Raw genomic sequence first — 22,491 nt, 5'->3', positions numbered from 1 at the left:
GGCCAGATGGCTTCCCAGGGGAATTCTACCAAACATTTAAAGAAGAAGTAATACCTATTCTTCTGAAACTGTTCCAAAAAAATAGAAATGGAAGGAAAACTTCCAAACTCGTTTTATGAGGCCACCATTACCTTGATCCCCAAGCCAGACAAAGACCCCATCAAAAAGGAGAATTACAGACCAATATGCCTGATGAACATGGATGCAAAAATTCTCACCAAAATACTAGCCAATAGGATCCAACAGTACAGTAAAAGGATTAATTACCACGACCAAGTGGGATTTATCCCTGGGCTGCAAGGTTGGTTCAACATCTGCAAATCAATCAACATGATACAATACACTAATAAAAGAAAGAACAAGAACCATATGATCCTCTCAATAGATGCAGAAAAAGCATTTGACAAAGTACAGCATTCTTTCTTGATCAAAACTCTTCAGAGTATAGCCATAGAGGGTACATACTTCAATATCATAAAAGCCATCTATGAAAAACCTACAGCAAATATCATTCTCAATGGGGAAAAACTGAGAGCTTTCCCCCTAAGGTCAGGAACATGGCAGGGATGTCCACTATCACCACTGCATTTCAACATAGTACTAGAAGTCCTAGCCTCAGCAATCAGACAACAGAAAGAAATCAAAGGCATCCGAATCGGCAAAGAAGAAGTCAAACTCTCACTCTTTGCAGATGATATGATACTTTATGTGGAAAACCCAAAACACTCCACCCCAAAACTGCTAGAACTCATACAGGAATTCAGTAAAGTGGCAGGACATAAAATCAATGTACAGAAATCAGTGGCATTCCTATACACCAACAACCAGACAGAAGAAAGAGAAATTAAGGATTCGATCCCGTTAACAATTGCACCCAAAACCATAAGATACCTAGGAATAAATCTAACCAAAGAGGCAAAGGATCTGTACTCAGAAAACTATAAAATACTCATGAAACAAATTGAGGAAGACACAAAGAAATGGAAAAACGTTCCATGCTCATGGGTTGGAAGAACAAATATTGTGAATATGTCAATGCTACCTAGAGCAAGCTACACATTCAATGCAATCCCCATCAAAATACCATCCACTTTTTTCAAAGAAATGGAACAAATAATCCTAAAATTTGTATGGAACCAGAAAAGACCCCAAATAGCCAGAGGAATGTTGAAAAAGAAAATCAAAGCTGGTGACATCACAATTCCGGACTTCCAGCTCTATTACAAAGCTGTCATCATCAAGACAGTATGGTACTGGCACAAAAACAGACACATAGATCAATGGAACAGAATAGAGAGCCCAGAAATGGACCCTCAACTCTATGGTTAACTCATCTTCAACAAAGCAGGAAAGAACGTCCAGTGGAAAAAAGACAGTGTCCTCAACAAATGGTGTTGGGAAAAATGGACAGCCACATGCAGAAGAATGAAACTGGACCATTTCCTTACACCACACACAAAAATAGACTCCAAATGGTTGAAAGACCTCAATGTGAGACAGGAGTCCATCAAAATCTTAAAGGAGAACACAGGCAGCAACCTCTTCGACCTCAGCCGCAGCAACTTCTTCCTAGAAACATCACCAAAGGCAAGGGAAGCAAGGGCAAAAATGAACTATTGGGACTTCATCAAGATAAAAAGCTTTTGCACAGCAAAAGAAACAGTCCACAAAACCAAAAGACAACCGACAGAATGGGAGAAGATATTTGCAAATGCCTTATCAGATAAAGGACTAGTATCCAAAATCTATAAGGAACTTATCAAACTCAACACCCAAAGAACAAATGATCCAATCAAGAAATGGGCAGAAGACATGAACAGACATTTTTCCAAAGAAGACATCCAAATGGCCAACAGACACATGAAAAAGTGCTCAACATCGCTCGGCATCAGGGAAATTCAAATCAAAACCTCAGTGAGATACCACCTCACACCAGTCAGAATGTCTAAAATTAACAAGTCAGGAAACCACAGATGTTGGCAGGGATGCAGAGAAAGGGGAACCCTCCTACACTGTTGGTGGGAATGCAAGCTGGTGCAGCCACTCTGGAAAACAGTATGGAGGTTCCTCAAAAAGTTGCAAATAGAGCTACCCTACGACCCAGCAATTGCACTACTGGGCATTTACCCCAAAGATACAAATGTAGTGATCCGAAGGGGTATGTGCACCCCGATGTTTATAGCAGCAATGTCCACAATAGCCAAATTATGGAAAGAGCCAAGATGTCCATCGACAGATGAATGGATAAAGAAGATGTGCTATATATATATACAATGGAATATTATGCAGCCATCAAAAGGAATGAGATCTTGCCATTTGCAACGACGTGGATAGAACTGGAGGGTGTTATGCTGAGCAAAATAAGTCAATCAGAGAAAGACATGTATCATATGATCTCACTGATATGAGGAATTCTTCATCTCAGGAAACAAACTGAGGGTTGCTGGAGTGGTTGGGGTGGGAGGGATGGGGTGGCTGGGTGATAGACATTGGGGAGGGTATGTGCTATGGTGAGCGTTGTGAACTGTGTAAGAATGTTGAATCAGAGACCTATACCTCTGAAACAAATAATACATTGTATGTTTAAAAATAAAGAAGAAGATAGTAGGAAGGGAAAAATGAAGGGGGGGATTCAGAGAGAGAGACAAACCATGAGAGACTATGGACTCTGAGAAACAAACTGATGGCTCTAGAGGGGAGGGGGTGGGGGGATGGGTTAGCCGGGTGATGGGTATTAAAGAGGGCACATACTGAATGGAGCACTGGGTGTTATACGCAAACAATGAATCATGGAACACTACATCAAAAACTAATGATGTAATGTATGGTGATTAACATAACATAATAAAAAAAAAAGAAGGCTGATAACACTAGTGGTGAGCATGTCAAGCACTGGAACTCTCCTGCATCATTGGTTGGAATGCAAAACAGTATAATCACTATAGAAACGGTCTGGCAGTTTCTTATAAAACTCAACATATACCCTGGCACAAAAATAGACACATAGATCAATGGAACAGAGGAGAGAATACAGAAATAAACCCATGATTATATGGTCAATTAATCTATGACAAAGGAGGCAAGAATATACAATGGGGGAAAGACAGTCTCTTTAACAAATTGGGTTGGGAAAACTGGACAGCTGCATGCAAAAGAATGAAACTGGACTACTTTCTTACACCATATGCAAAAATAAACTCAAAATGGATTAAAGACCTAAATGTGAGACCTGAAACCATAAAACTGATAAGAGAGTGTAGGTAGTAATTTCTCTGACATCGACACAGCAACTTTTTTCTGGATATGTCTCCTTTGGCAAGGGAAACAAAAGCAAAAATGAACTATTGGGACTATACCAAAATAAAAAGCTTTTGCACAGTGAAGGAAACCATCAATAAAACAAAAAGGCAACCTACAGAATGGGAGAAGATATTTGCAAATGATAAATCTGAAAAGGGGTTAATATCCAAAATATATAAAGAACTTATATAACTCATCACCAAGAAACCACAAATAATCCAATTAAAAAATGGGCAGAAGACCTGAATAGACATTTTTTTCCAAAGTACACATACAGACAGCCAATAGATACATGAAAAGATGCTCAACATCACTCATCATCAGGGAAATGCAAATCAGAACCACAATGAGATATCACCTTACACCTGTCAGAATGTCAACAATAAAAATGACAAGGAATAACAAGTATTGGTGAGGATGTGGAGAAAAAGGAACCCTCATGCACTGTTGGTGGGAATGCAAACTGTTGCATCCACTGTGGAAAACAGTATGGACATTCCTTAAAAAATAAAAAACAGAATTACCATATGATTCAGTAATTTCACTGCTGGGTATTCACATAAGAATACAAAAACACTAATTCAAAAAGATACATGCACCCCTATATTTATTGCAGCATTATTTACAACAGCCCAAATATGGAAGCAACCCTTGTCCAATGATAGATGAATAAAAAGAAAGATGTGGGGGGGATGTATTATATATACATATATATATAAAATATAAATCATTCATCCATAAACATGAATGAGATCCTGACATTTGCAACATGGATGGACCTAGAGTGTAAAAAGCTGAGTAAAACAAGTCAGGCAGAGAAAGACAAATACCATATAATTTCACTCATATATGAAATTTAAAAAAAGAGAAGAAAAAAGAGACGAACAAACAAACAAAAAAACACACTCTTAAATACAGAGAACAAACTAGTGATTGCCAGAAGGCAGGTGGGTGGGAGGATGGGTAGAAAAGGGGATTAAGAATACACTTATCATGATGAGCACTGAATAATGTATAGAATTTTTGAATCATTATACTGTACACTTGAAACTAATATAACACTGTATGTGAATACATACACTTCATATACATTTACTTCAATAATTAGAAAAGGCCAAAAAAATCATAACCATGAAGAAAACCTGCCTATGAAAGCACCAGTATGCTTGGATAAGGCATGACTGGATGCTTCAAGATTTTCCTATTAATATATATTTCTGGAAATTTCTTTTGTTATCTCTCAACACCACAGAGAAATAGTTACAAATATCAAAATGTTAAGAAAATTATATTCATTTATTTTCTGCTGATTGGGAAAAGACACAATTACTCCATGTCAGAATTAAACACCTTCATTAAGCTCTGAGAAGGATAGAGTTTTATTTGGGCTTTCATTAAGAACAAATGGAGTTAATGTGTCAATTTATGTCATCAGCAAAAGGCATGAGCATATCTTGAAATAATGACAGCAGACTGATTAGTTGTTCACTGTGAGGTATAGAGCAAGGAATATTTGTTTTTTGTATTTTTAAACATTAGTTGATTTATCAAACCCTAAAATATTGTCCAATTTTCCAGAATCACTGAGATAAACAGAAAATTTTCTTTAAAAACTCAGCATATATCTATCCTCTGACCCAGAATTTCCAATCCTAGGTATTTCTGCATGAGAACTGAAAATATAGGTCCATTAAAAAGGCATTTTATGTACAAGAATACTTACAGCAGCTTTATTTATAATAGCCAGAAACTTGAAAGAGCCTATGTGTCCATCAATAAAAATGTATAAACAAACTGACGTATATTAACATAATGGACTACAACCCATCGCTTCTCGGCCTTTTGGCTAAGATCAAGTGTAGTATCTGTTCTTATCAGTTTAATGGACTACAACCCAGCTAAGAAAGGACAAAGTACTAATACTCAAAACAGCATGGATAAATCTCAGAACTATTATGTTGAGTAATACAGACTTCACACAGAAGAGTACGTACTGTGCAATTCTACATAGAAGACAGGCAAAACTTGAATTCAAGGGGGAAAATGTCAGAATAGTGGTTGCCTCTGCAGGGGAGGGGGGAGCAGTACAAGACTGAGAAACTTTCTTGGGTGACAGTCATGTTCTCTATCTTGATAGGGTTTGTGTTACATGGACAGAAGCATTTATCAGAATTCATCAAATGGTACACATAAGATTTATACATTGTTTCATGTAAATTTTACCAAAAGAAAAATAATCAGTAAACAAATATCAAACTTTATAGTATATGTGCTGAAGTACTTAGGGTGAAATGTACTGATGTATACAGCTGATTTTAAAATGTGTGAAAAACAAAACGGTGCATTTATCAATGGATAGAGGAATGGATTAATAAACAGATGTGACAGGGACGCCTGCGTAGCTCAGTCGGTTAAGCGTCTGCCTTCGGCTCAGGTCATGATCTCAGGGTCCTGGGATCGAGTCCAGAACTGGGCTCCTTGCTCAGCTGGAAGCCTGCCTCTCCCTCTGCCTCTCTCTCTCCCTCTCTGTCAAATAAATAAATAAAATCTTAAAAAATAAATAAATACATAAATAGATGTGATAGAGCAAGTATAACAAAATGTTAATGATAGAATCTAGAGTTTGGGTATATGGATGTTCACTCAATATAAAATTTTTATTTTCAAATATTTGGGGACAAAAGGAAGTTTGATAATAATTATGGAAATTTAGGTGAAAATATCTGTAAGTGGTATTATCTTTAAAAATTGAGGATCTGTGGCCATAACTATTTTTATAAAGTCAAAGCATATTAATCCGGAATACAACTTAAAATATAAATTTTGAAATAGCCACGTGTATCTTATCTGATATTTTTATTAAAACTGCATCAGAACACCCAATCTGTATCTACAGATAGAATGTAATTTTGAAAGCAGTATTTTGAAAGCCAGTTATGAATTGGTTTTTAATAATTATCTTCAAAAGAGATAATTATTTACCTCTACCCAAACTTCTTTTTAATATCCATATGTGTCAAATTCTAATCATCTGGGAAACCTAATGACTTTCTATTTTGAATTGTTTTGAATTGTTTTGAATAAAGCAATCATTTTTTATTCAACTGTTTTCTAAATAGGAAAGCAAAGAGAATACATTTTAATAGTAACAGTTGTGTTAAAGTGGAATTTCTAAGTGGCAATTCTAATTACTAATAATTCTATCAAGAAGATTGCAGTATTTCTAACTCTTCAGATTTTTTCATGTAACACAGATGATGAACATCTTGGAATTATTTTACGTAGGTATATAAGAACTCCATGGGCTCCTTAACAATAATCAGTAGCTCTTTCAAACTGACAGTGTAAAATAGAGATGACAAATATATGATAACTTCCCGATTCAAGGCAGATCATACTAATCCACCAGGGCACTCCTTCCCACCTGGCCGATACAGTCACAGAATCCTTCTCAACACAGTGCCAATCAGGCATTACTAACTGATCAGAATTGACACAGAAGAAGAAATTTAGTGATCTTGGCCCCTTGCCTATATGTCTTTAGGTCATGGATGTAGTAGTCAGATTACTGTTAACTACAAACATGACTTGATAGTTACATAAGTGAACTCTGCTAACTGTGGAGAATTATTCTCTTTGGAAACACAGGCTGGGTTGTTAAGGAATTTTCAAATTATGAGGCTGGAAAACTCTCTGATGGTAGAGGCAAAATAATGCTTACCGTTTTAGCAAAACAAATTTGTGTATCAATAAAAGTAGTATTCATTAGAAGAGTAAAAACTTGAAGATACTAGTATCATATTTAACTATCTCATTCTGAAGGTTCTGAATGTCTTGAAGAAATCTTTAGTAGAAATAGATTTTATTAGTTTGTTCATTCCCCTTCGTGTGGTTTTTAATGAGGAACTTCTGGTTAAAGAGTGTGGGGTCAAGTTATTTTAATCCAATTTGCGTCTATATAAACCCACAGGACAGAGTAACTGTGATAAAAGGGCAAGAAGTGATCTTTGACTCCATTAAAAATGGACCAGAATTAGTCAAATGTGAAAAACAATAATACTATTTGAGCTCCTGGATCTTGCTATGCCTAAAGCAGGCTCATTCTTGAAATTTTGTTACATTAGTCATTTTTTTACTTACTGCAGTCTAAGATGTGATTCTGACACCTACACCAAAGAGTTCTCAGAAGTAGTGCTATTCTAATAATAATGATTATGTGTGTGTTTGTATAATGTGATAAAAATAAAAACAAAAAAGAATTGGCAACAATGGTGAGAGAGCAAAAATAATATGAAACTTATGTATAGAAAATCTTATGTATCATAAGCTGTTCTAACTGCTTTATATGTGATACTCATTTTTAAAAAGATTTTATTTATTTATTTGAGAGACAGAGCGAGAGAGAGAGAGAGCACAAGCAGGGGAAGCAGCAGAGGGAGAGGGAGAAGCAAGCTCCCCACCGAGCAGGAAGCCCCATGTGGGGCTCGATCCCAGGACCCTGAGATCATGACCTGAGCCAAAGGCAGACAGACGCTTAACTGACTGAGCCATCAGGCACCCTATGTGATACTCATTTAATTCTTACAACAAACCAATGAGAAAGATACTACTATTATCTCCTTTCTACAGATAAGGGAATTGAAACACACAAAAACTGAGAAATTAATTTATGCAAAGTCACAAAGTTAGTAAATATGGGCACTAGGAATTGAACCAAAGCCATTCAGTTTCAGAGACTATCCTCTTAATCGATAGGCTATTCCATCTCTCCACTTAAAGGCAGAATGAGTACAGAGATACAACCCACAGTCTTACATATTTGCTAGAAATGGGCTGTCCATCTGTCTCAGACCTCCCTATTTGATTAATAGGTTGTTACATAAAGAGATGAACACAACCAGACAATGGCCCACAGTATACAGAATATTAAATATGTATCAATTATTCATGGAAATCAGAGATACCAAAATAAATTCCTCCCCTGAATTTTCATAAAAACATACAGTGGTGTGACAGACAACGCTCTCAACATGCCAATAAAATATATCAGATTAAGTTTCATATAGCTGCTACTTAACAGTTTTTGGTTGAAGTTGAGAATTTCTGGAGAAATTGTAATTAAATTAAAAGTTATTCTACTAGGGATCAAAATAATGTTCTTCAGTCATAAATAGCCTAGTTTTATCCAAGATAAAGTTCAGTCTATCTACAGGAAGGGATTAGCTTAATGGTTTTGGACATCTACCTCCATGCATATTAATTTACATTGTTGAGTTTCAAAAACTCTGAGCAGCAGATGGTTGTGTTTAAGTCTCTCTTAAGATACTAGAGTGCCCACGTTCACTGTTGCCCAAAAAACAAAAAAGTTACATGTCTTGATATAAAAAAACTGAGGAGTCAAAACAAGATCCTTGTCCAAAGAATTAGACAGCCCACCTTCACAAGAGATGAGCCAAAGGAGCTGAAGGAGGACGAGTGAATAGAGCCAACAAAACAGGGGAAAAGAATGGCTGCCCACACTTCTTTCAGAAAGAGCATGGCTATGATAGTTTTTTCCTGGAAAAATTTCAAAATTGGCATTATCAGTTTTAAGCAATGTAACCTCCTGGTGAACCCTCTAAGATGAATTAATTGCAAAATTAACCCCTAGGCAACACCTTGAGCTGACCTTTCATATAGGAACTAGATATAAACCAATTAAACATCATTAAAACATCTGTTAAAAAATAATGATTTTGGCTGAGAAGGAGTTGATTGTGGGCCACCGTGTGTTCTGACAGTAATTAGTTATCTAGCAGAACCAGCTGGCAATTGAGTTCAATCCTAATTTGTGGTAATAAAATCATATATCTTATATTTCACTTCTCTATCTAAAGAAATGTGATCTGAAAATTGTCTGACATCTTTTAAGATCAAGTTAAAAATAAAAGAAAAAATGGTCAAACTTTTTCCAGTTTTACAGCATGAGGAATTATTATTTTCTGTGTCAGGAGATCTGTGCCTACTCATTCTGATTTTTTTAGGGGTATTAAGTTTTAAGCTCTATGTAAACATCTATAGACAAAGTTTTTATTGAAGTTAAGCAAGTTAGCTAGCTCTGGTACACAGGGTCAAAGATAGAAGAAAGAGCAATAAAAAAATCTGGAAAAAAATATATAACTTTTGACAGGTTTCTCCATGAGGTTGTAAAGAATATATTAGTGCTGTATTTTATACCAGTTCTACCTAATTCCACTTGCTTTCTAAGGTATAATAATAACAGCCAATATACACTGATTCATACAATTTGATAAACAACATTCTAGACACTAATGTTATTGCCTCATTGAATCCTCGCAACAACCCTATAAATTAGGTACTGTTATTATTTTTTTTTTAAAGATTTTATTTTATTTATTTATTTGAGACAGAGAGAGCACATGAGAGGGGAGAGGGTCAGAGGGAGAAGCAGGCTCCTTGCTGAGCAAGGAGCCCCATGCGGGACTCGATCCAGGGACTCCAGGATCATGACCTGAGCCGAAGGCAGTCGCTTAACCAACTGAGCCACCCAGGCGCCCCTAAATTAGGTACTGTTATAACTCAAATTTACAGATGATGAAAGTGAGGCACAGAAATATGAATGAATCTGTCCAAAATCACACAAGAGGGAGGCTGGAAAGATTTCAAACGCAGACAGTCTAACTTCAGAGTCATGCTCTAATCACTGTACTATGCCATACTCTTTTGACACGAGAAGCACAAATTCGGTTTTTCAAGGAGGCCTAGAACACATTTTGGATGTCCAAGAAGTTAATGGATCTACAATGTGGAGAGAGGATAGTTATATAAGATCATCCTTTAAATAAAAAAGAACAAATGAAACCAAAAGCAAAGGCAATAACAACAACAAAATAGGTAAATTTGACTTCATCAAAATTAAAAACTTTTGGGGCATCAAAGGACAACATCAAGAGAGTCAAAAGACAGCCCAAAGAATGGAAGAAAATATTTTCTTCCATATATGTGGTAAAGGATTAATATCCAGAATATATAAAGAATTTCTATAGCTCGTCCACAACAAAACAGCTCAATTCAAAAATGGGCAAAGGACTTGAACAGACATTTCTCCAAAGAAGGTATACAAATTGTCAAGAAGCACATGAAAGATATTCAACATCACTAGCCATTGGAGAAATGCAAATCAAAACCACAGTGAGATACCATTTCATGCCCACCAGGATGGTTACTATAAAAACAAACAAATAGAAAAAAAAAAAGTGTTGGTGAGGGTGTGGACAAAATGGAACCTTGCTGACATTACTGATGAGAATGTAAAATGGTGTAGTCACGATGGAAAAGTTTTGTGGTTCCTCTAAAAGTTAAACATTGAATTACAATATGAACCAGCAATTCCCTTATAGATATATAGCCCAAAGAATTTAAAGCAGGGACTTAAAAGAAATAAAATTCTGATACATGCAGAGAGGTGGGACCAGGGTAGGTTAAAAAAAAAAAAATTCTGACACCTGCTACAACATGGATGAAACATGAAAACATCAAGCTAAGTGAAATAAGCCAGACACAGACAAATATTACATGATTTAACTTATAACAGATACCTAGAATAGCAAATTCACTGAGACAGAAAGTAGAATAGAGGTTACCAGGGATGAGGTGAGGAAAGAGTGAAGAGTTATTATTTAGTGGGCACAGAGTTTCTGTTTGGGATAATGAAAAACTGCTGGAGATGGATGGTGGTGATGATCGCACACATTGTGATTGTACTTAATGCTACCCAATTGTATACTTAAAAATATTTTAAATGGAGGGGGGTGCCTGGGTGACTCAGTTGGTTAAGTCTCTCTCTTCAGCTCAGGTCATGATCTCAGGGTCCTGGGATCGAGCCCTGTGTTGGGCTCCCTGCTAGGTGGGGAGTCTGCTTCTCCCTCTGCTCCTCCCCCCCACCACTGATGCTTGCTCTCTCTCGCTCTCTCTCTCTCTCAAATAAATAAAATCTTTTAAAAAACGTTTTTAATGGTAAATTTTATCTTATGTATATTTTAACACAATAAAAAATTATTTTTAAATTAACAGAATCTACAATGGTTTCATTCCATCCAGGCACTACTTTACCTGTCAAATTAAACAGATAAATTACAAGAGATCAGAGCAGAGCGTGAAGAATTTCAGAGGTGGGACATTTGCACTGGCTGATTCATCTATCTACAGAGAAGACACTAATTGTGCCCAACTGAAGGGAGCCTAAATCCTAGGAAACTCAAGCTGGCCAGTTACCCTTGGTTTACAAAGCTGATCAAAGTATCTCTCTTGGGGTCAGGTGGAATATGGGCACCCAAACTCTCACACCTGAGATCCATCCCAGCAGGAAACCAAACCAACATTTAATTGACTGCTGCTTCTCACCATTCGGCCTGGGTTCTCCCTTCCTAAGTAAGGGCTGTTCCCCTTGAGACTCCCTAGGACAACAATAAGTTTAGAATGAGATCTAAAAGGATTAACAAGCTAGGTGGCCACTCCTGAGTTCCATTAAACTCACTGGGGAGGGTATGTGCTATGGTGAGCGCTGTGAATTGTGCAAGACTGTTGAATCACAGATCTGTACCTCTGAAACAAATAATGCAATATATGTCAAAGAAAAAAAAAAGAAGATAGCAGGAGGGGAAGAATGAAGGGGGGGAAATCAGAGGGGGAGACGAACCATGAGAGACGATGGACTCTGAAAAACAAACTGAGGGTTCTAGAGGGGAGGGGGGTGGGAGGATGGGTTAGCCTGGTGATGGGTATTAAAGAGGGCACATCCTGCATGGAACACTGGGTGTTATACGCAAATAATGAATCATGGAACACTACCATCAAAAACTAATGATGTAATGTATGGTGATTAACATAACATAATAATAAATAAATAAATAAATAACCTTAAAAAATAAATAAATAAAATGCACACAGATGAAACAAAGAAAAAAAATAATAAAAAAATAATTTTAAAAAAAACCTCACTGCCCTAGTAACCAGGTTATTAGCCACAATTAACCTCGGGGAAAAAAGGTAAGGTTGCTTTCCCACTCATCTAAGCAATTACCTGACAAACAGCCAAGCAATAGCCATTCCTCTGCAAAGATGATTGAATTAAAAAAAAAATGGCTTGATTTAAAATTTCAAAATGGCGTCCAAGATGCCAACCAACTGGATGTGAAACTAGGTATGTTGCTTAGATTCTCTGAGCTTGGGTTTCTCTACTTCTAACGTGAAGATAATAATACCGCTCCATAGGGTTATTGTTAATTTGAATAAGATCTAGCATAACGTCCAGTATGTAACATATACTCAATTAAAATGTATTTTGTTAACACAAAGGAAAATTCTTGGGTGCTGTAACAGTCAATGTTCCACCAGAGAAAGAGAACAGTAGAGGGTGAGATGTTAAGGAACTGGTTCACACAATTCTGGGGGCTGGCAGGTCCTAAATCTGTAGGACCAGCCAGTGAGCTGGAAACCCAGGAAAAATCTGATGTTGCAGTCTGAAGTCCAAAGGCTGTGTGGAGGCAGAATTCCTTCTTTCTTAGGGAGACCTCAGTCTTTGCTCTTAAGGGCTTCAACTGATTGGATGAAGCTCACTTACACCATAAAGGGTAATCTGTTTTACTGAAAGTCAACTAATTTTAAATGTTATTCACTTCTAAAAAATGCATTCACAGCAACATCTAGACTAGCGTTTGGCCAAACAACTGGTGCCTCTAACCTAAGCAAGTTGACACACAGAATTAACCATCACAGGTACTCAATCGTGTAACATTTCAAGGTAGTCATTTTAGATGACTAGTTATGTGGATTATGTATCTCTAGATGGGGGTTGGAGGGGATCAGTCCTGAATGGAAATATAAACATTTGATAAAGACATGGAAAGAGGGGCGCCTGGGTGGCTCAGTCGTTAAGCGCCTGCCTTCGGCTCAGGTCATGATCCCAGGGTCCTGGGATCGAGCCCCGCATCGGGCTCCCTGCTCCGTAGGAAGCCTGCTTCTCCCTCTCCCACTCCCCCTGCTTGTGTTCCCTCTCTTGCTGTGTCTCTCTCTGTCAAATAAATAAAATCTTAAAAAAAAAAAAGACATGGAAAGAGAGGGATAAGGTGGTTTTCTGAAAAGGGGTCCATGCAGGAGCCCGGCATAACTACTGGACTTACTCTATGAATCCCTGGTTCTCCACCCAGCTGGGCTCAGCTCTAACCACACAATGCTCTGTGTTCCCACTCTCTGCCTCACTTTGATTTAATTTCATTTAAAAAAAAATCTGTTGATTCAAAATTTTCTGAGGTTATATTTGGAGTGTTGTTATTGGTGGCTCTACATAAGGGATGAATCATCAGTTACAACTGGTGGGGGAAGGGTAATATTTGACACAATGTGTGACACTTGTACCATATGTTATTTATAAGATCTTGTATACAGGCCAAAAGAGCTCAGAACACCCAAATGGTGAGTCTTGGATTTTCAGTCTATGCTAACCACATTAGAATAGATGGCTAACTCATGAGCTAACTCATTTGGGGTAGAAATTAGTGATAAAAAAACCAGCATGACTTGCATCATGTAACTGTATGAACAGATTCTACCCTTAGCTGTGCCACTGGGCTGAGCAACTCTGGGCAAGGCAATTCTCCCTAAACCTGGTCCTCTCTCTGTAGAGCGAGGATAGAGCTTATTTCCTCTGCTTATGGGATTTGCACAAATCTGGAGAGAACCACACAGATATTCAAACAATATTGCTTCATGAGCGTCAAAGGCTTCAGAAAACTTTATCCAGTGGCAGTCTTTCAAATACAAACTTATGGGGCATCTCAGATATTCAATAGCCACAACATGCTAGCTGAAATTGAAGACTCACAATGAAAAGTTCCTTCTCATTTCAAGAGAATGTTTTCTAAAATTATTCTGGTCCCATCCATCCCAACTTGGAATTGGAAACATGAAACATGGAAATTTGCACATTCTCACAGACTAACAAACCAACAGCCATCTTAATTAATTCTTCTCTATTAGACATTACATGACAAAAATCTCCTTGACCTATTTTCCATCTCAGAATATATGAATGGGCTGCTATAGGTTTTCCAGGCTAAATAAATCTCCAACATTATGGAACTCTGAAATAAGACCTTTGGTAACAAATGGATCTAAATTCTTATCTTAAAAAACCGTCAGGCGTGTGCATTGGTGATACAATGCTATGATGCATTTTATTTCCTTAAAAAAGAAACTTCGTTCAATACCTCGTATTGTTCAAATAAATACACCAAGTCCATTAAGTCAAATACAATCACCAATTTTTCTCAACAGCTAATAAGAAAAACCTGGAAGTGTGGTATAACTTTTCTCGCCTCTGGTCTAAGGCAGAACACTCCTGTAATATGACCATTCTTACAAAGGTGTTGGAAACACAGAAAGAAGATTAGTACATCAATAAAGATTATTACAAGAGTATTTGAAGAAGGAAAAAAAATACTCATTTCTCTAAAGTACATTCTCACACAGTTTAAAAACAAAGGCATTTTCACTAGCAACTGAACCCTCCTAGTAACTCCAAGGAAAAGAGGGAAAGCAAACAATAACTTTGCCACAAGCTTTATTTTTTCCAAAAATGGGGGATACAAAAAAGCAAAAAAAAAAAAAAAAAGGGTCCACATAACAGGAAAAGCTTGAAATTTCAGTGTATTGACATCATTATCAGTGCATTAGTTTCAGATGTAGAGTTCAGTAATTCATCAGTTGCATATAACACCCAGTGCTCATCACATCACACCATCTGACATCCTTATTTATAGTAAGTCACAATGACTTTTACCTGGAGAATTCTTTCTGGAACTTTCTAACACTGCATAGTCACTGAATATACTCAGCGTATCATAAGCCAAACATGGGAATTGTCCTGATCAACAAATGTTGAGGTTCATGACAGAGCTACTCTGTCATGGCAAGTTACATGGTCCAAAGTGAACAGAGCATTCTGGATGGGGCCATTATTCACCCACGGAGTTCTGGGGTGATCCTGGAATAATCCCTTGACCTTCAACAATTAAAATGCTAGAGGTTAATTAAATTCAACTTTGCATGCATTTCCAACTGTTATTTGATGAAAAAATTATAGGAGTTACAGAAATCAAAGTCCTAATTTGGAGAGCCACAGAAATCCAAACTACTACAATCCTCTCCATATTAGGATGACTCATGAAGTGAGAGAAACTTTGTACAACATAAAGAGTCAGAGAAATGAAGCAAAATAAGTCAGACACAAGTCAGAATGGGCGCTCGAGTGTGTGACATAAACAGTGCCTTCTGAATTCGCCTTACAAAATCCTAAACACCGCCTACAAAGCAAGAAATCTCACTCTGCCACAACAAAATAATTACTATTCTCTGTAAGGATAAGATTGCCCTGGGTCTATGAAATTACTCTGAAACAAAAAGAAAAAAGCATGGTAAATAATGGTAATGCTCTCAAATAAAAGTCACTTTTGTAAAACAGTTTTACTGCAAGAAAAAAAATAATTGTATAATTCCCTTTTTAAAATAAAGCAGACTATTATTAGAAGGGCACAGGCTAAGTTCAAGAAAACCTGCATTAAAATTATAAACATGGTAGCCCCTGACTTAAAAACTGTAATGTTTAACCTTAGATTAGTTTGAAAGTTGTTTTGTTTTATGATAGGAGGTGAGGATCTAATTTATTAGTCCAGCAAAATATGAGCTATGTAATGTTTCATCCCACTGATAATGATGGCAATTCTTATCATATACTAAATTCTTCTAAACACTAAATTCTGTTTCTGGGATATCTATGACACCACAAATCTACTATCCAATCTTGCAGCAGTACAACACAATTTTAATACGGGGAGTTTTGCAATAGCTTCACACCTGACAAGGGAGAGTCTCTCCTAAATATTCTTTAAACACTTTGTTCAAATTATTCTAATTATTAATTCTTCCATATAAATTGTGGAATCATGTTAAGCTAAATAGAACCTTCTAGCAAGTTCAGCTTAGATTTTTATTGAAATTAGATTAAATGTATTTATTAATTCTGAAACCCAAAAGCACATCTAAGTGGGAAAAAAATCCCAAAAGGGAAGACATGAAAATATTAATAACGATTACTTTCAAGTGATGGAAAGATCAGTCATTCTCAATTTCTTCTTCATACATTTCTGTGTTTTTCAAACTTTCTACAATAGACAATCACTACTATAACCAAGGATCGCTGACATATATAACACTGCATATAATTGAATCATGGAAATACATGACTCATTTCAAAGATGCTCTCAGAACACAGATCGAGTTCGCGATAATCAGTGAAAGGATGAATTGTGGAGACGGGAAAAATATTATAGTAATTTCCTTATATTCCATAGAAGTCAAACTTTATTATATTTTTTATCTTTAATAACTAAATACAGGGGCTCCTGGGTGGCTCAGTTGGTTAAGCATCTGTCTTTGGCTCGTGTCATGATCCCAGGGTCCCAGGATCCAGCCCTGCATCAGGCTTCCTGCTGAGAGGAGAGTCTGCTTCTTCCTCTCCCTCTGCTGCTCCCCCGTTTGAGTTTTCTCTGTGTGTGTGTTGAATAAATAAATAAAATCGTTTTAAAAAGTGATTATACAAATACAGATTTAGGAATACATTTAAAAATTTTAAGGATGGGATGCCTGGGTGGCTCAGTCGGTTAAGCGTCTGCCTTCGGCTCAGGTCATGATCCCGGGGTCCTGGGATCGAGTCCCACATCGGGCTCCTTGCTCAGCGGGGAGCCTGCTTCTCCCTCTGCCTGCAGCTTCCCCTGCTATGCTTTCTCTCTCTCACTCTCTGACAAATAAATAAATTAAAAAAAAAAAAATTTTAAGGATAATATGTTAGGAAAAGAATCAGGATGCCTATTTTTCCAAATCTTGGAAGATGAAATAGTATAATTAACATTACCATTTATTGTGTGCATATTATGTACCACTTAATCCTCAGGTAATAAAAGTTACTGTCCTCATATTACAGCTCTGGGGAACACAACAGCTAACCCAGAAATGAGCAGATTTGGGATTGCAGTCTGTGCCTGTCAGATTCCATCTGGTATTATCTTAACCTCCATATATACTCCCTTGCACAATCACATCCCATAATACTCATGTTGGTAAAACTGGATACTTAGGCTTGTTTCAGGAATACCATCTCTCTCCCAATGATCAATCTGTTGATTACAGTTGGGAGTAAATTTTAATATAAGTATTAATAATGATGAATTTTTCCAGTGTGAAACATGGCATACATCTTCATTTATCCAAGTTTACACAGCTCTCAGTAAAGCTTTAAAGTCTCTTTCTGTAGATCCCTAGACATTTTTTAAGGTTATTTCTGGAGATTTTATATTTAGGCAACTGTCTAAGCGGAATCTATTCCATTACAGGCTCAATCGTTTTTCCTCTCATCTGTGGTAATGCTGATTATTTTTGTGTATTTATCTTGAACTGGGTCACTTAACTCTTGATAATCATAATTTTTCCATTGATCCTCCTTAAATTTTTCTAGATAGACAATTAAATCATGTATATGTTTTCTTTTCCTTTTTCCCCTATTTTTGACACTTGTCATTAAATTGGTTAGAATTTCCCAAAATTATCATTGTTATAGCAGGTGCCCTCATCCTGGTCCTGACTCTCTAAGGAAAGCCAGAACCAATTTTTAGCCATCCCACTGATATGGATTTACAGGCTGGTAAAGAGCTGCTGTCTTGACACCCACAGAACAACCCCAGCTCCCTGCCCAGAAAAGTTAATGTCTCACACAGCAGGGGCCTTCAGAGGACACTGGTCCAGGTCAAAGGTTCCCAGCCACCATGTCTGGGGGTACCTGCACTGTGCTCACCAGTGGCTGGAGCTTCTCCCACACCATCATTATGAACTAGACTACTGGATACAGATCTGGAGCCTCAAAAATATTAAGAATACTTCCTGTCCTTAGTTTAATAGCAGAAAATTATGGTAGAATTAAGGAAGGCACATGATGTGATGAGCACTGGGTGTTACAAGCAACTGATGAATCACTGAACACTACATCTGAAACTAATGATGGCTAATCATTATATGTTGGCTAACTGAATTTAAATAAAAAAAATTTAAGAATTTCTTTTTTTTAAATATATAGTAATTTTTATTTTTTTATTTTTCATTATGTTCAGTTAGCCAACGCATCATAAGTTTTTGTTGTAGTGTTCAACGATTCATTAGTTGTGTATAACACCCAGTGCTCATTCCAGCATGTGCCCTCCTTAATACCCATCAGCCGGTCATCCCATCCCCCAACACCCTCCCTTCTGTAACCCTCAGTTTGTTGCCTATGATTAAGAGTCTCTTATGGTATGTGTAGGAGAATATTCTTAATTGTAAGTATTCGAGGTGATAGAAAATCAGATGGCACTGTTTCCTGGAGTCCAGAGTCTCTCACGGTTTGTCTCCCTCTCTGATTTCTTCCCATTCAGTTTTTCCTCCCTTCCCCTGTGGTCCTCTGTTCTATTCCTTATGTTCCATATATGAGTGAAACCATATGGTAATTGTCTTTCTCTGCTTGGCTTATTTCACTTAGCATAATCCCCTCCAGTTCCAACCATGTCAATGCACATGGTGGGTATTCATCCTTTCTGATGGCTGAGTAATATTCCATTGTATACATGTACCACATCTTTATCCATTCGTCTGTTGAAGGGCATCTTGGTTCCTTCCACAGTTGGGCTATTGTGGACATTGCTGCTATGAACATTGGGGTGCATGTGTCCCTTCTTTTTACTACACCTGTATCTTTGGGATAAATACCCAGTAGTGCAATTGCTGGGCTGTAGGGTAGCTCTATTTTTAATGTCTTGAGGAAACTCCATACTGTTTTCCAGAGTGGCTGTACCAGCTTGCATTCACACCAACAGTGCAAGAGGGTTCCCCCTTCTCCACATCCTCGCCAACACTTGTTGTTTCCTGTCTTGTTAATTTTGGCCATTCTAGCTGGTGCAAGAGTCCAGGGCCAGATGGCTTCCCAGGAGAATTCTACCAAACATTTTAGGAAGAAATAATACCTATTCTACTGAAGCTGTTTCAAAAAATAGAAATAGAAGGAAAACTTCCAAACTCGTTTTATGAGGCCAGCATTACGCTGATCCCAAAACCCAACAAAGACCCCACCAAAAAGGAGAACTGCAGACCAATATCCCTGATGAACATGGATGCCAAAATACTCAACAACATTCTAGCCAATAGGATCCAACAGTACATAAAAAGGATTATTGACCATGACCAGATGGGATTTATTCCTGGGATGCACGGGTGGTTCAACATTCGCAAATCAATCAATGTGACAGAGAATATCAGTAAGAGAAAAGACAAGAACCATATGATCCTCTCAACTGACGCAGAATAAGCATTTGACAAAATACAGCATCCTTTCCTGATTAAAACTCTTCACAGTGTAGAGATAGAGGGTATATACCTCAATATCATAAAAGCCATCTATGAAAAGCCCACAGTTAATATCACTCTCAATAGGAAAAAACTGAGAGCTTTTCCCTTAAGGTCAGGAACACGACAAGGGTGCCCACTCTCTCCACTCCTGTTCAAAATAGTAGTAGAAGTCCTAGCCTCAGCAATCAGACAACAAAAAGAAATAAAAAGCATTCATAATTGGCAAAGAAGAAGTCAAACTCTCTCTCTTTGCAGATGACATGATACTTTATGTAGAAAACCCAAAAGACTCCACCCCCAAGCTATTAGAACTCATACAGCAATTCAGCAACGTGGCTGTCAATGCACAGAAATCAGTTGCATTTCTATACACTAACAATGTAACTGAACAAAGAGAAATTAAGGAATCAATTCTATTTACAACAGCTCCAAAAACCATAAGATACCTAGGAATAAACCTAACCAAGGAGGTAAAGGATCTATACTCTAGAAACTACAGAACACTTATGAAAGAAATTGAGGAAGACACGAAGAGATGGAAAAACATTCCATGCTCATGGATTGGAAGAATAAACATCGTTAAATTGTCTATGCTGCCCAGAGCAATTTACACTTTCAATGCAATCCCTATCAAAATACCATTGACATTTTTCACAGAGCTGGAACAAAAAAATCCTAAAGTTTGTATGGAACCAGAAAAGACCCTGAATTGCCAAGGGAATGTTGAAAAAGAAAACCAAAGCTGGGGGCATCACAATGCCCGACTTCAAGCTATATTACAAAGCCACAGTCATCAAGACAGTATGGTAGTGGCACAAAAACAGACACACAGATCAATGGAACAGAACAGAGAACCCAGAAATGGACCCTCAACTCTATGGTCAACTAATCTTCGACAAAGCAGGAAAGAACATCCAATGGGAAAAAGACAGTCTCGTCAATAAATGGCGCTGGGAAAACTGGGCAGCCACATGCAGACCAACTAGACCATTCTCTTACACCATACACAAAGATAAACTCAAAATGGATGAAAGGCCTCAATGTGAGACAGGAATCCAGCAAAATCCTAGAGGAGAACATAGGCAGTAACCTCTTTGACATTGGACACAGCAACTTCTTTCATGACACATCTCCAAAGGCAAGGGAAACAAAAGCAAAAATGAACTATTGGGACTTCATCAAGATAAAAAGCTTTTGCACAGCAAAGGAAACAGGCAATAAAACTAAGAGGCAAGCCATGGAATGGGAGAAGGTATTTGCAAATGACATTACAGATAAAGGGCTGATATCTAAGATCTAAAGAACTTAACAAACTCAACACCCAAAGAACAAATAATCCAGTCAAGAAATGGGCAGAAGACATGCACAGACACTTCTCCAAAGAAGACATACAAATGTCTAACAGACACATAAAAAAACGTTCAATATCACTAGCCATCAGGGAAATACAAATCAAAACCACAATGAAAAAATGAATTTCTTAATGCAAATACCATAGATTTACTTAGAATGACATTTAAAGAGTACCAATTTTACATACATTGTAAAAACAAATATGTAAAAAAAATACTTGGAACAAAGAGATTTCGAAACACAAAGTATTAGGGATGATTGTCTTATGGGATAGTTTTGGGTTTTCTGCTTTCCACCCTTATACAGTTTCCTCTTTTTTCTTTACATAATGACTTCGCAGTACTTCTACACTGACGGGGAAAATATCCTTCATGTGGAAAAATGAATATAGTTCAGTGTTCTCAAAAACTTCAAGAAACAATCTGCACATACATGAAATGAAAATAAAGGTCAAACAACATGAAAAAGTGGGAGGGGGCAATACATTAGCGTACGTTGAAGTACAGTACAGTACACCAAGGAGGTAGTGGGCAGAGTACACAGAGGAAATTATCCATTTATGACTTACATCCTTACCTACTTCCAATAAGAATCTTGGGCTGTTCCTAAGATGTGGTGAAGTCAAAATTGGAAAAACTTGTGACAAAAACTCCTTGGAGAGGACCAGTGAACTTGGCATTCATTGGCCACGGCACTGTTATGCTGTGCTGTTTGACCAGGTCCCTGTGTGTACCAGCAACTCTGAGAACCGCGGAGTGGTCTGAGTCAAGGCACTGCTAAGTACTTAGGGCATTCGGAAAGGAGGAATTGTGCTGGACAATCAAAGCAAAACAGCACTGACTTGACATCACCTGACCCCACCTCTCCATTCTCTTTTCTTAGAAAGGCTGAAAAACAATGTCTAGTGAAGCCTTTTCTCTCCCTGTTGATCTGCAAGCCTACACGGAAAGAAACAAAGACTTCAGGCTTCCAAGCTGCTTTGGTAAAACAAAAGGAAAGGGGCTGAAGTATTGACCACTGCAGGATCACAAAACATAACTGAGAGACACACGAGGCCATGCGTTTGGTAGTTACGGGGGTTATGGGCCGGGCTGCACTGCATTACTTGGACACACCATGAGGATGGATGCGTTAGCAACAGACCATGAAAATGCCAGCCCCAAACCAAAAGCTCTTACAAGATAACAAGCAAACTTCACCTGGTGTCCATGACCTTTCATCAGACCTGAGTGTGAATTAATCTAGTAAAAGCGGTATGCTTTTAAATTTAAATTAGTACAGAAGTCTGGGATATTAGACTACAAAAGCATATGCGTGACTAAGGACTCTAAGGCCATGTCTTTTTTTTTTTTT

General features: G+C 37.5%; 1 protein-coding gene and 1 pseudogene across 2 annotated transcripts in view; one reads left to right on the top strand and one right to left on the bottom strand.

The window, feature by feature from the left end:
• LOC116646688 (histone-arginine methyltransferase CARM1-like) overlaps positions 1-22,491 on the bottom strand; it is a 281,582-nt gene that overhangs the window by 214,155 nt on the left and 44,936 nt on the right. The gene's annotated exons all lie outside the window — the stretch shown is intronic.
• On the top strand, positions 5,127-5,278 carry LOC116646781 (annotated as a pseudogene).

The sequence above is a fragment of the Phoca vitulina genome, unplaced genomic scaffold, assembly GCF_004348235.1.
Source record: "Phoca vitulina isolate PV1807 unplaced genomic scaffold, GSC_HSeal_1.0 scaffold37, whole genome shotgun sequence".
Taxonomy (NCBI): Eukaryota; Metazoa; Chordata; class Mammalia; order Carnivora; family Phocidae; genus Phoca; species Phoca vitulina.
This window is presented reverse-complemented; position numbering and strand designations above follow the sequence as displayed.